The sequence below is a fragment of the Amia ocellicauda genome, chromosome 20 (genome assembly GCF_036373705.1).
Source record: "Amia ocellicauda isolate fAmiCal2 chromosome 20, fAmiCal2.hap1, whole genome shotgun sequence".
NCBI lineage: Eukaryota > Metazoa > Chordata > Actinopteri > Amiiformes > Amiidae > Amia > Amia ocellicauda.
Window position 1 is genome coordinate 101,621 of NC_089869.1, and position 12,403 is coordinate 114,023.

The 12,403-nt window shown below is 45.3% G+C and overlaps 3 non-coding genes across 3 annotated transcripts; all 3 read right to left on the reverse strand.

The window, feature by feature from the left end:
• Nucleotides 1-8,660: 8,660 nt before the first annotated feature.
• Nucleotides 8,661-8,731, reverse strand: trnag-gcc (transfer RNA glycine (anticodon GCC)). Its single transcript has one exon. It is a non-coding gene; the product is annotated as a tRNA-Gly (tRNA).
• A 1,159-nt stretch (nucleotides 8,732-9,890) lies between these two features.
• On the reverse strand, nucleotides 9,891-9,961 carry trnag-gcc (transfer RNA glycine (anticodon GCC)). The gene has a single exon. It is a non-coding gene; the product is annotated as a tRNA-Gly (tRNA).
• A 1,997-nt stretch (nucleotides 9,962-11,958) lies between these two features.
• trnag-gcc (transfer RNA glycine (anticodon GCC)) lies at nucleotides 11,959-12,029 on the reverse strand. The gene has a single exon. It is a non-coding gene; the product is annotated as a tRNA-Gly (tRNA).
• Nucleotides 12,030-12,403: the final 374 nt, after the last annotated feature.

The following is a 12,403-nucleotide window of genomic DNA, read 5'->3' on the forward strand; positions in this document are numbered from 1 at the left end:
ACGGGAAACAGGAACGTCCGGATGGGACGATGTAGAAAGAGGTACCAATCTTTTTAGATAGATGAGTGAGTGAGAGAGAGAGACAGACACAAATGTCTGGTTGTTGCAATTATTTGCCATCCTGTTCTATATAGAACGGGGAAAACAATTGGCCGCGAATCGAGCAATGAATTCCTGCGTGACAGCTGAGATCTCTACCACTGTAGGACCAATGCTCAGGTGACAAGGGTATCAAGTGGATGAACGAGGAATAAGTACCAATCAGACTTAGACCTCGGGATAACTAAGGCACGGGAAACAGGAACGTCCGGATGGGACGATGTAGAAAGAGGTACCAATCTCTATAGATAGATGAGTGAGTGAGAGAGAGAGACAGACACAAATGTCTGGTTGTTACAATAATAGCCATCCTCTTCTACATAGAATGGGGAAAACCATTGGCCGCAAATCAAGCAACAACCTCCCTAGTGGAAGGTGAGATCTCTACCACTGTCGGACCAATGGTCAGGTGACAAGGGTTTCAAATGGTTGAACGATGAATAAGTACCAATCAGACTTAGACCTCAGGATGACTAAGGCGCGGGTATCAGGAACGTCCAGATGGGACGAAGTAGAAAGAAGTACCAATCATTATAAATAGATGACTGAGTTAGTGAGAGAGAGAGACAGACACAAATGTCTGGTTGTTACAATAATAGCCATCCTCTTCTATATAGATTGGGGATAACCATTGTCCGCGAATCAAGCAACAACCTCCCGAGTGGCAGGTGAGATCGCTACCACTGTCGGACCAATGCTCAGGTGACAAGGGTTTCAAGTGGATGAAAGAGGAATAAGTTCCAATCATACCCAGACCTCGGGATAACTAAGGCACTGGAAACAGGAACGTCCGGATGGGACGATGTAGAAAGAGGTACCAATCTTTATAGATAGATGAGTGAGTGAGTGAAAGAGAGAGAGAGAGACAGACACAAATGTCTGGTTGTTACAATAATTCCCATCCTCTTCTATATAGAACGGAGAAAAAAATTGGCCACGAATCAAGCAGACACCTCCGAGTGGCAGGTGAGATCTATACCACTGTAGGACCAATTCTCAGGTGATAGGTGTTTGAACCGGCTGAAGGAGGAATAAGTACCAATCAGAGCTTTAACCCATAAAACATGAATAATGCAGCTAACACGAGCCAATGAGGCACAGACGAACCTCTGGATGGCACGATGCAGTCATCATCGTCTATGCAGAAGGAGGAAAAAGTACCAATCAGACCCAGACCTCAGGATTACAAAGGCGCGGGTATCAGGAACGTCCAGATGGGACGACGTAGAAAGAAGTACCAATCATTATAAATAGATGACTGAGTTAGTGAGAGAGAGAGACAGACACAAATGTCTGGTTGTTACAATAATAGCCATGCTCTTCTATATAGATCGAGGATAACCATTGGCCGCGAATCAAGCAACAACCTCCCGAGTGGCAGGTGAGATCTCTAATACTGTCGGACCAAAGGACAGGTGACAAGGGTTTGAAATGGTTGAACGATGAATAAGTACCAATCAGACCAAGACCTCGGGATTACTAAGGCGCGGGAAACAGGAACGTCCGGATGGGATGATGTAGAAAGAAGTACCAATCATTATAGATAGATGAGTGAGTGAGTGACAGAGAGAGAGAGACAAATGTCTGGTTGTTACAATAATAGCTAACCTCTTCTATATGGATCGGAGAAAAAAATTGGCCGCGAATCAAGCAGACACCTCCCGAGTGGCAGGTGAGATCTCTACCACTGTAGGACCAATTCTCAGGTGATAAGTGTTTGAACCGACTGAAGGAGGAATAAGTACCAATCAGAACTTTAACCCATTAAACATGAATGATGCAGCCAACACGAGCCAATGAGGCACAGACGAACCTCTGGATGGCACGATGCAGTCATCGTCGTCTATGCAGAAGGAGGAAAAAGTACCAATCAGACCCAGACCTCAGGATTACAAAGGCGCGGGTATCAGGAACGTCCAGATGGGAAGAAGTAGAAAGAAGTACCAATCATTATAAATAGATGACAGAGTAAGTGAGAGAGAGAGACAGACACAAATGTCTGGTTGTTGCAATGATTTGCCATCCTCTACTATATAGAACGAGGAAAACCGTTGGCCGCGAATCAAGCAAAGGCCTCCCGAGTGGCAGGTGAGGTCTCTACGTCTGTAGGACCAATGCTCAGGTGACAAGGGTTTCGAGTAGTTGAACAAGGAATAAGTAACAATCATTATAGATAGATGAGTGAGTGAGTGACAGAGAGAGAGAGACAAATGTCTGGTTGTTACAATAATAGCTAACCTCTTCTATATAGAACAGAGAAAAAAATTGGCCGCGAATCAAGCAGACACCTCCCGAGTGGCAGGTGAGATCTCTACCACTGTAGCACCAATTCTCAGGTGATAAGTGTTTGAACCGGCTGAAGGAGGAATAAGTACCAATCAGAACTTTAACCCATAAAACATGAATGATGCAGCCAACACGAGCCAATGAGGCACAGACGAACCTCTGGATGGCACGATGCAGTCATCGTCGTCTATGCAGAAGGAGGAAAAAGTACCAATCAAACCCAGACCTCGGGATAACTAAGGCACGGGAAACAGGAACGTCCGGATGGGACGATGTAGAAAGAGGTACCAATCTTTTTAGATAGATGAGTGAGTGAGAGAGAGAGACAGACACAAATGTCTGGTTGTTGCAATTATTTGCCATCCTGTTCTATATAGAACGGGGAAAACAATTGGCCGCGAATCGAGCAATGAATTCCTGCGTGACAGCTGAGATCTCTACCACTGTAGGACCAATGCTCAGGTGACAAGGGTATCAAGTGGATGAACGAGGAATAAGTACCAATCAGACTTGGACCTCGGGATTACTAAGGCGCGGGAAACAGGAACGTCCGGATGGGATGATGTAGAAAGAAGTACCAATCATTATAGATAGATGAGTGAGTGAGTGAAAGAGAGAGAGAGACAGACACAAATGTCTGGTTGTTACAATAATAGCTATCCTCTTCTACATAGAATGGGGAAAACCATTGGCCGCGAATCAAGCAACAACCTCCCGAGTGGAAGGTGAGATCTCTACCACTGTCGGACCAATGGTCAGGTGACAAGGGTTTCAAATGGTTGAACGATGAATAAGTACCAATCAGACTTAGACCTCGGGATAACTAAGGCACGGGAAACAGGAACGTCCGGATGGGACGATGTAGAAAGAGGTACCAATCTCTATAGATAGATGAGTGAGTGAGAGAGAGAGACAGACACAAATGTCTGGTTGTTACAATAATAGCCATCCTCTTCTACATAGAATGGGGAAAACCATTGGCCGCAAATCAAGCAACAACCTCCCTAGTGGAAGGTGAGATCTCTACCACTGTCGGACCAATGGTCAGGTGACAAGGGTTTCAAATGGTTGAACGATGAATAAGTACCAATCAGACTTAGACCTCAGGATGACTAAGGCGAGGGTATCAGGAACGTCCAGATGGGACGAAGTAGAAAGAAGTACCAATCATTATAAATAGATGACTGAGTTAGTGAGAGAGAGAGACAGACACAAATGTCTGGTTGTTACAATAATAGCCATCCTCTTCTATATAGATCGGGGATAACCATTGTCCGCGAATCAAGCAACAACCTCCCGAGTGGCAGGTGAGATCGCTACCACTGTCGGACCAATGCTCAGGTGACAAGGGTTTCAAGTGGATGAAAGAGGAATAAGTTCCAATCATACCCAGACCTCGGGATAACTAAGGCACTGGAAACAGGAACGTCCGGATGGGACGATGTAGAAAGAGGTACCAATCTTTATAGATAGATGAGTGAGTGAGTGAAAGAGAGAGAGAGAGACAGACACAAATGTCTGGTTGTTACAATAATTCCCATCCTCTTCTATATAGAACGGAGAAAAAAATTGGCCACGAATCAAGCAGACACCTCCGAGTGGCAGGTGAGATCTATTCCACTGTAGGACCAATTCTCAGGTGATAGGTGTTTGAACCGGCTGAAGGAGGAATAAGTACCAATCAGAGCTTTAACCCATAAAACATGAATAATGCAGCTAACACGAGCCAATGAGGCACAGACGAACCTCTGGATGGCACGATGCAGTCATCATCGTCTATGCAGAAGGAGGAAAAAGTACCAATCAGACCCAGACCTCAGGATTACAAAGGCGCGGGTATCAGGAACGTCCAGATGGGACGATGTAGAAAGAAGTACCAATCATTATAAATAGATGACTGAGTTAGTGAGAGAGAGAGACAGACACAAATGTCTGGTTGTTACAATAATAGCCATGCTCTTCTATATAGATCGAGGATAACCATTGGCCGCGAATCAAGCAACAACCTCCCGAGTGGCAGGTGAGATCTCTAATACTGTCGGACCAATGGTCAGGTGACAAGGGTTTGAAATGGTTGAACGATGAATAAGTACCAATCAGACCAAGACCTCGGGATTACTAAGGCGCGGGAAACAGGAACGTCCGGATGGGATAATGTAGAAAGAAGTACCAATCATTATAGATAGATGAGTGAGTGAGTGACAGAGAGAGAGAGACAAATGTCTGGTTGTTACAATAATAGCTAACCTCTTCTATATGGATCGGAGAAAAAAATTGGCCGCGAATCAAGCAGACACCTCCCGAGTGGCAGGTGAGATCTCTACCACTGTAGGACCAATTCTCAGGTGATAAGTGTTTGAACCGGCTGAAGGAGGAATAAGTACCAATCAGAACTTTAACCCATTAAACATGAATGATGCAGCCAACACGAGCCAATGAGGCACAGACGAACCTCTGGATGGCACGATGCAGTCATCGTCGTCTATGCAGAAGGAGGAAAAAGTACCAATCAGACCTAGACCTCAGGATTACAAAGGCGCGGGTATCAGGAACGTCCAGATGGGAAGAAGTAGAAAGAAGTACCAATCATTATAAATAGATGACAGAGTAAGTGAGAGAGAGAGACAGACACAAATGTCTGGTTGTTGCAATGATTTGCCATCCTCTACTATATAGAACGAGGAAAACCGTTGGCCGCGAATCAAGCAAAGGCCTCCCGAGTGGCAGGTGAGGTCTCTACGTCTGTAGGACCAATGCTCAGGTGACAAGGGTTTCGAGGGGTTGAACAAGGAATAAGTAACAATCATTATAGATAGATGAGTGAGTGAAAGAGAGAGAGAGACAGACACAAATGTCTGGTTGTTACAATAATAGCCATCCTCTTCTATATAGATCGAGGATAACCATTGGCCGCGAATCAAGCAACAACCTCCCGAGTGGCAGGTGAGATTTCTAATACTGTCGGACCAATGGTCAGGTGACAAGGGTTTGAAATGGTTGAACGATGAATAAGTACCAATCAGACCAAGACCTCGGGATGACTAAGGCGCGGGTATCAGGAACGTCCAGATGGGACGAAGTAGAAAGAAGTACCAATCATTATAAATAGATGACTGAGTTAGTGAGAGAGAGAGACAGACACAAATGTCTGGTTGTTACAATAATAGCCATCCTCTTCTATATAGAACGGGGAAAACCATTGGCCGCGAATCAAGCAGACACCTCCCGAGTGGCAGGTGAGATCTCTACCACTGTAGGACCAATGCTCAGGTGACAAGTGTTTGAACCGGCTGAAGGAGGAAAAAGTACCAATCAGAACTTTAACCCATAAAACATGAATGATGCAGCCAACACGAGCCAATGAGGCACAGACGAACCTCTGGATGGCACGATGCAGTCATCGTCGTCTATGCAGAAGGAGGAAACAGTACCAATCAGACCCAGACCTCGGGATAACTAAGGCACGGGAAACAGGAGCGTCCGGATGGGACGATGTAGAAAGAGGTACCAATCTTTATAGATAGATGAGTGAGTGAGAGAGAGAGACAGACACAAATGTCTGGTTGTTGCAATAATTTGCCATCCTGTTCAATATAGAACGGGGAAAACCATTGGCCGCGAATCGAGCAATGAATTCCTGCGTGGCAGCTGAGATCTCTACCACTGTAGGACCAATGCTCAGGTGACAAGGGTATCAAGTGGATGAACGAGGAATAAGTACCAATCAGACTTGGACCTCGGGATTACTAAGGCGCGGGAAACAGGAACGTCCGGATGGGATGATGTAGAAAGAAGTACCAATCATTATAGATAGATGAGTGAGTGAGTGAAAGAGAGAGAGAGACAGACACAAATGTCTGGTTGTTACAATAATAGCCATCCTCTTCTACATAGAATGGGGAAAACCATTGGCCGTGAATCAAGCAACAACCTCCCGAGTGGAAGGTGAGATCTCTACCATTGTCGGACCAATGGTCAGGTGACAAGGGTTTCAAATGGTTGAACGATGAATAAGTACCAATCAGACTTACACCTCGGGATAACTAAGGCACGGGAAACAGGAACGTCCGGATGGGACGATGTAGAAAGAGGTACCAATCTCTATAGATAGATGAGTGAGTGAGAGAGAGGGACAGACACAAATATCTGGTTGTTACAATAATAGCCATCCTCTTCTACATAGAATGGGGAAAACCATTGGCCGCGAATCAAGCAACAACCTCCCTAGTGGAAGGTGAGATCTCTACCACTGTCGGACCAATGGTCAGGTGACAAGGGTTTCAAATGGTTGAACGATGAATAAGTACCAATCAGAGTTAGACCTCAGGATGACTAAGGCGCGGGTATCAGGAACGTCCAGATGGGACGAAGTAGAAAGAAGTACCAATCATTATAAATAGATGACTGAGTTAGTGAGAGAGAGAGACAGACACAAATGTCTGGTTGTTACAATAATAGCCATCCTCTTCTATATAGAACGGGGAAAACCATTGGCCGCGAATCAAGCAGACACCTCCCGAGTGGCAGGTGAGATCTCTACCACTGTAGGACCAATGCTCAGGTGACAAGTGTTTGAACCGGCTGAAGGAGGAATAAGTACCAATCAGAACTTTAACCCATAAAACATGAATGATGCAGCCAACACGAGCCAATGAGGCACAGACGAACCTCTGGATGGCACGATGCAGTCATCGTCGTCTATGCAGAAGGAGGAAACAGTACCAATCAGACCCAGACCTCGGGATAACTAAGGCACGGGAAACAGGAACGTCCGGATGGGACGATGTAGAAAGAGGTACCAATCTTTATAGATAGATTAATGAGTGAGAGAGAGAGACAGACACAAATGTCTGGTTGTTGCAATTATTTGCCATCCTGTTCTATATAGAACGGGGAAAACCATTGGCCGCGAATCGAGCAATGAATTCCTGCGTGGCAGCTGAGATCTCTACCACTGTAGGACCAATGCTCAGGTGACAAGGGTTTCAAATGGTTGAACGATGAATAAGTACCAATCAGACTTAGACCTCGGGATAACTAAGGCACGGGAAACAGGAACGTCCGGATGGGACGATGTAGAAAGAGGTACCTATCTCTATAGATAGATGAGTGAGTGAGAGAGAGAGACAGACACAAATGTCTGGTTGTTACAATAATAGCCATCCTCTTCTACATAGAATGGGGAAAACCATTGGCCGCGAATCAAGCAACAACCTCCCTAGTGGAAGGTGAGATCTCTACCACTGTCGGACCAATGGTCAGGTGACAAGGGTTTCAAATGGTTGAACGATGAATAAGTACCAATCAGACTTAGACCTCAGGAATACTAAGGCGCGGGTATCAGGAACGTCCAGATGGGACGAAGTAGAAAGAAGTACCAATCATTATAAATAGATGACTGAGTTAGTGAGAGAGAGAGACAGACACAAATGTCTGGTTGTTACAATAATAGCCATCCTCTTCTATATAGATCGGGGATAACCATTGTCCGCGAATCAAGCAACAACCTCCCGAGTGGCAGGTGAGATCGCTACCACTGTCGGACCAATGCTCAGGTGACAAGGGTTTCAAGTGGATGAAAGAGGAATAAGTTCCAATCATACCCAGACCTCGGGATAACTAAGGCACTGGAAACAGGAACGTCCGGATGGGACGATGTAGAAAGAGGTACCAATCTTTATAGATAGATGAGTGAGTGAGAGAGAGAGACAGACACAAATGTCTGGTTGTTACAATAATAGCCATCCTCTTCTACATAGAATGGGGAAAACCATTGGCCGCGAATCAAGCAACAACCTCCAGAGTGGAAGGTGAGATATCTACCACTGTAGCACAAATGCTCAGGTGACAAGGGTTTCAAGTGGATGAACGAGGAATAAGTAACGATGAGACTTAGATCTCGGGATTACTAAGTCACAGGTTACAGTAACGTCCGGATGGGATGATGTAGAAAGAAGTACCAATCATTATAGATAGATGAGTGAGTGAGTGAAAGAGAGAGAGAGACAGACACAAATGTCTGGTTGTTACAATAATAGCCATCCTCTTCTACATAGAATGGGGAAAGCCATTGGCCGCGAATCAAGCAACAACCTCCCGAGTGGCAGGTGAGATCTCTACCACTGTCGGACCAATGCTCAGGTGACAAGGGTTTCAAGTGGGTGAACGAGGAATAAGTACCGATGAGACTTAGATCTCGGGATTACTAAGTCAGGGTTACAGTAACGCCCGTATGGGACGATGTAATCATTGTCTTCTTTGCAGAACGAGGAAAATGCATTGGCCGGGAATCGAACCCGAGCCTCCCGCGTGGCAGGCGAGAATTCTACCACTGAACAACCAATGCTCAGGTTATGAAAATCTTAAGTGGTTGAATGGGAAAGAAGTACTAATCAATATAGATAATAGGATAGATGAGTGAGTGAGTGAGACAGACACAAATGTCTGGTTGTTGCAATTATTTGCCATCCTCTAGTATATAGAACGAGGAAAACCATTGGCCGCGAATCAAGTAAAGGCCTCCCGAGTGGCAGGTGAGGTCTCTACGTCTGTAGGACCAATGCTCAGGTGAAAAGGGTTTCGAGTAGTTGAACAAGGAATAAGTAACAATCATTATAGATAGATGAGTGAGTGAGTGAAAGAGAGAGAGAGACAGACACAAATGTCTGGTTGTTACAATAATAGCCATCCTCTTCTATATAGATCGAGGATAACCATTGGCCGCGAATCAAGCAACAACCTCCCGAGTGGCAGGTGAGATCTCTACTACTGTCGGACCAATGGTCAGGTGACAAGGGTTTGAAATGGTTGAACGATGAATAAGTACCAATCAGACCAAGACCTCGGGATTACTAAGGCGCGGGAAACAGGAACGTACGTATGGGATGATGTAGAAAGAGGTACCAATCTTTATAGATAGATGAGTGAGTGAGAGAGAGAGACAGACACAAATGTCTGGTTGTTGCAATTATTTGCCATCCTGTTCTATATAGAACGGGGAAAACCATTGGCCGCGAATCAAGCAATGAATTCCCGAGTGGCAGCTGAGATCTCTACCACTGTGGGACCAATGCTCAGGTGACATGGGTTTCAAATGGTTGAAAGAGGAATAAGTTCCAATCATACCCAGACCTCGGGATAACTAGGGCACGGGAAACAGGAACGTCTGGATGGGACGATGTAGAAAGAGGTACCAATCTTTACAGATAGATGAGTGAGTGAGTGAGAGAGAGAGACAGACACAAATGTCTGGTTGTTACAATAATAGCCATCCTCTTCTGTATAGATCGAGGATAACCATTGGCCGCGAATCAAGCAACAACCTCCCGAGTGGATGGTGAGATCTCTACCACTGTAGCACAAATGCTCAGGTGACAAGGGTTTCAAGTGGATGAAAGAGGAATAAGTACAGATGAGACTTAGATCTCGGGATTACTAAGTCACGGGTTACAGTATCGTCCGGATGGGACGATGTAATCATTGTCTTCTTTGCAGAACGAGGAAAATGCATTGGCCGGGAATCGAACCCGGGTCTCCCGCGTGGCAGGCGAGAATTCTACAACTGAACAACCAATGCTCAGGTTATGAAAATCTAAAGTGGTTGAATGTGAAAGAAGTACCAATCATTAAAGATAATTGGATAGATGAGTGAGTGAGTGAGACAGACACAAATGTCTGGTTGTTGCAATTATTTGCCATCCTCTACTATATAGAACGGGGAAAACCATTGGCCGCGAATCAAGCAAAGGCCTCCCGAGTAGCAGGTGAGGTCTCTACGTCTGTAGGACCAATGCTCAGGTGACAAGGGTTTCGAGGGGTTGAACAAGGAATAAGTAACAATCATTATAGATAGATGAGTGAGTGAAAGAGAGAGAGAGACAGACACAAATGTCTGGTTGTTACAATAATAGCCATCCTCTTCTATATAGATCGAGGATAACCATTGGCCGCGAATCAAGCAACAACCTCCCGAGTGGCAGGTGAGATTTCTAATACTGTCGGACCAATGGTCAGGTGACAAGGGTTTGAAATGGTTGAACGATGAATAAGTACCAATCAGACCAAGACCTCGGGATTACTAAGGCGCGGGAAACAGGAACGTCCGGATGGGATGATGTAGAAAGAAGTACCAATCATTATAGATAGATGAGTGAGTGAGTGACAGAGAGAGAGAGACAAATGTCTGGTTGTAACAATAATAGCTAACCTCTTCTATATAGAACGGAGAAAAAAATTGGCCGCGAATCAAGCAGACACCTCCCGAGTGGCAGGTGAGATCTCAACCACTGTAGGACCAATTCTCAGGTGATAAGTGTTTGAACCGGCTGAAGGAGGAATAAGTACCAATCAGAACTTTAACCCATAGAACATGAATGATGCAGCCAACACGAGCCAATGAGGCACAGACGAACCTCTGGATGGCACGATGCAGTCATCGTCGTCTATGCAGAAGGAGGAAAAAGTACCAATCAGACCCAGACCTCAGGATTACTAAGGCGCGGGTATCAGGAACGTCCAGATGGGACGAAGTAGAAAGAAGTACCAATCATTATAAATAGATGACTGAGTTAGTGAGAGAGAGAGACAGAAAGACACAAATGTCTGGTTGTTGCAATTATTTGCCATCCTGTTCTATATAGAACGGGGAAAACCATTGGCCGCGAATCAAGCAAAGGCCTCCCGAGTTGCAGGTGAGGTCTCTACGTCTGTAGGACCAATGCTCAGGTGACAAGGGTTTGAAATGGTTGAACGATGAATAAGTACCAATCAGACCAAGACCTCGGGATTACAAAGGCGCGGGAAACAGGAACGTCCGGATGGGATGATGTAGAAAGAAGTACCAATCATTATTAATAGATGACTGAGTTAGTGAGAGAGAGAGAGACAGGCACAAATGTCTGGTTGTTACAATAATAGCCATCGTCTTCTACATAGAATGGGGAAAACCATTGGCCGCGAATCAAGCAACAACCTCCCGAGTGGCAGGTGAGATCTCTACCTCTGTCCGACCAATGCTCAGGTGATAAGGGTTTCAAGTGGATGAACGAGGAATAATTACCAATGAGAAATTTAACCCATAAAACATGAATGATGCAGCTAACACGAGCCAATGAGGCACAGACGAACCTCTGGATGGCACGATGCAGTCATCGTCGTCTATGCAGAAGGAGGAAAAAGTACCAATCAGACCCAGACCTCAGGATTACTAAGGCGCGGGAAACAGGAACGTCCGGATGGGATGATGTAGAAGGAAGTACCAATCATTATAGATAGATGAGTGAGTGAGTGAAAGAGAGAGAGAGACAGACACAAATGTCTGGTTGTTACAATAATAGCCATCCTCTTCTACATAGAATGGGGAAAACCATTGGCTGCGAATCAAGCAACAACCTCCCGAGTGGCAGGTGAGATCTCTACCACTGTAGCACAAATGCTCAGGTGACAAGGGTTTCAAGTGGATGAAAGAGGAATAAGTACCGATGAGACTTAGATCTCGGGATTACTAAGTCACGGGTTACAGTAACGTCCGGATGGGACGATGTAATCATTGTCTTCTTTGCAGTACGAGGTAAATGCATTGGCCGGGAATCTAACCCGGGCCTCCCGCGTGGCAGGCGAGAATTCTACCACTGAACAACCAATGCTCAGGTTATGAAAACAAATGTCTGGTTGTTGCAATTATTTGCCATCCTCTTCTACATAGAACGGGGAAAACCATTGGCCGCGAATCAAACAAAGGCCTCCCGAGTGGCAGGTGAGGTCTCTACGTCTGTAGGACCAATGCTCAGGTGACAAGGGTTTCGAGTAGTTGAACAAGGAATAAGTAACAATCATTATAGATAGATGAGTGAGTGAGTGACAGAGAGAGAGAGTAATGTCTGGTTGTTACAATAATAGCCAACCTCTTCTATATAGAACGGAGAAAATAATTGGCCGCGAATCAAGCAGACACCTCCCGAGTGGCAGGTGAGATCTCTACCACTGTAGGACCAATTCTCAGGTGATAAGTGTTTGAACC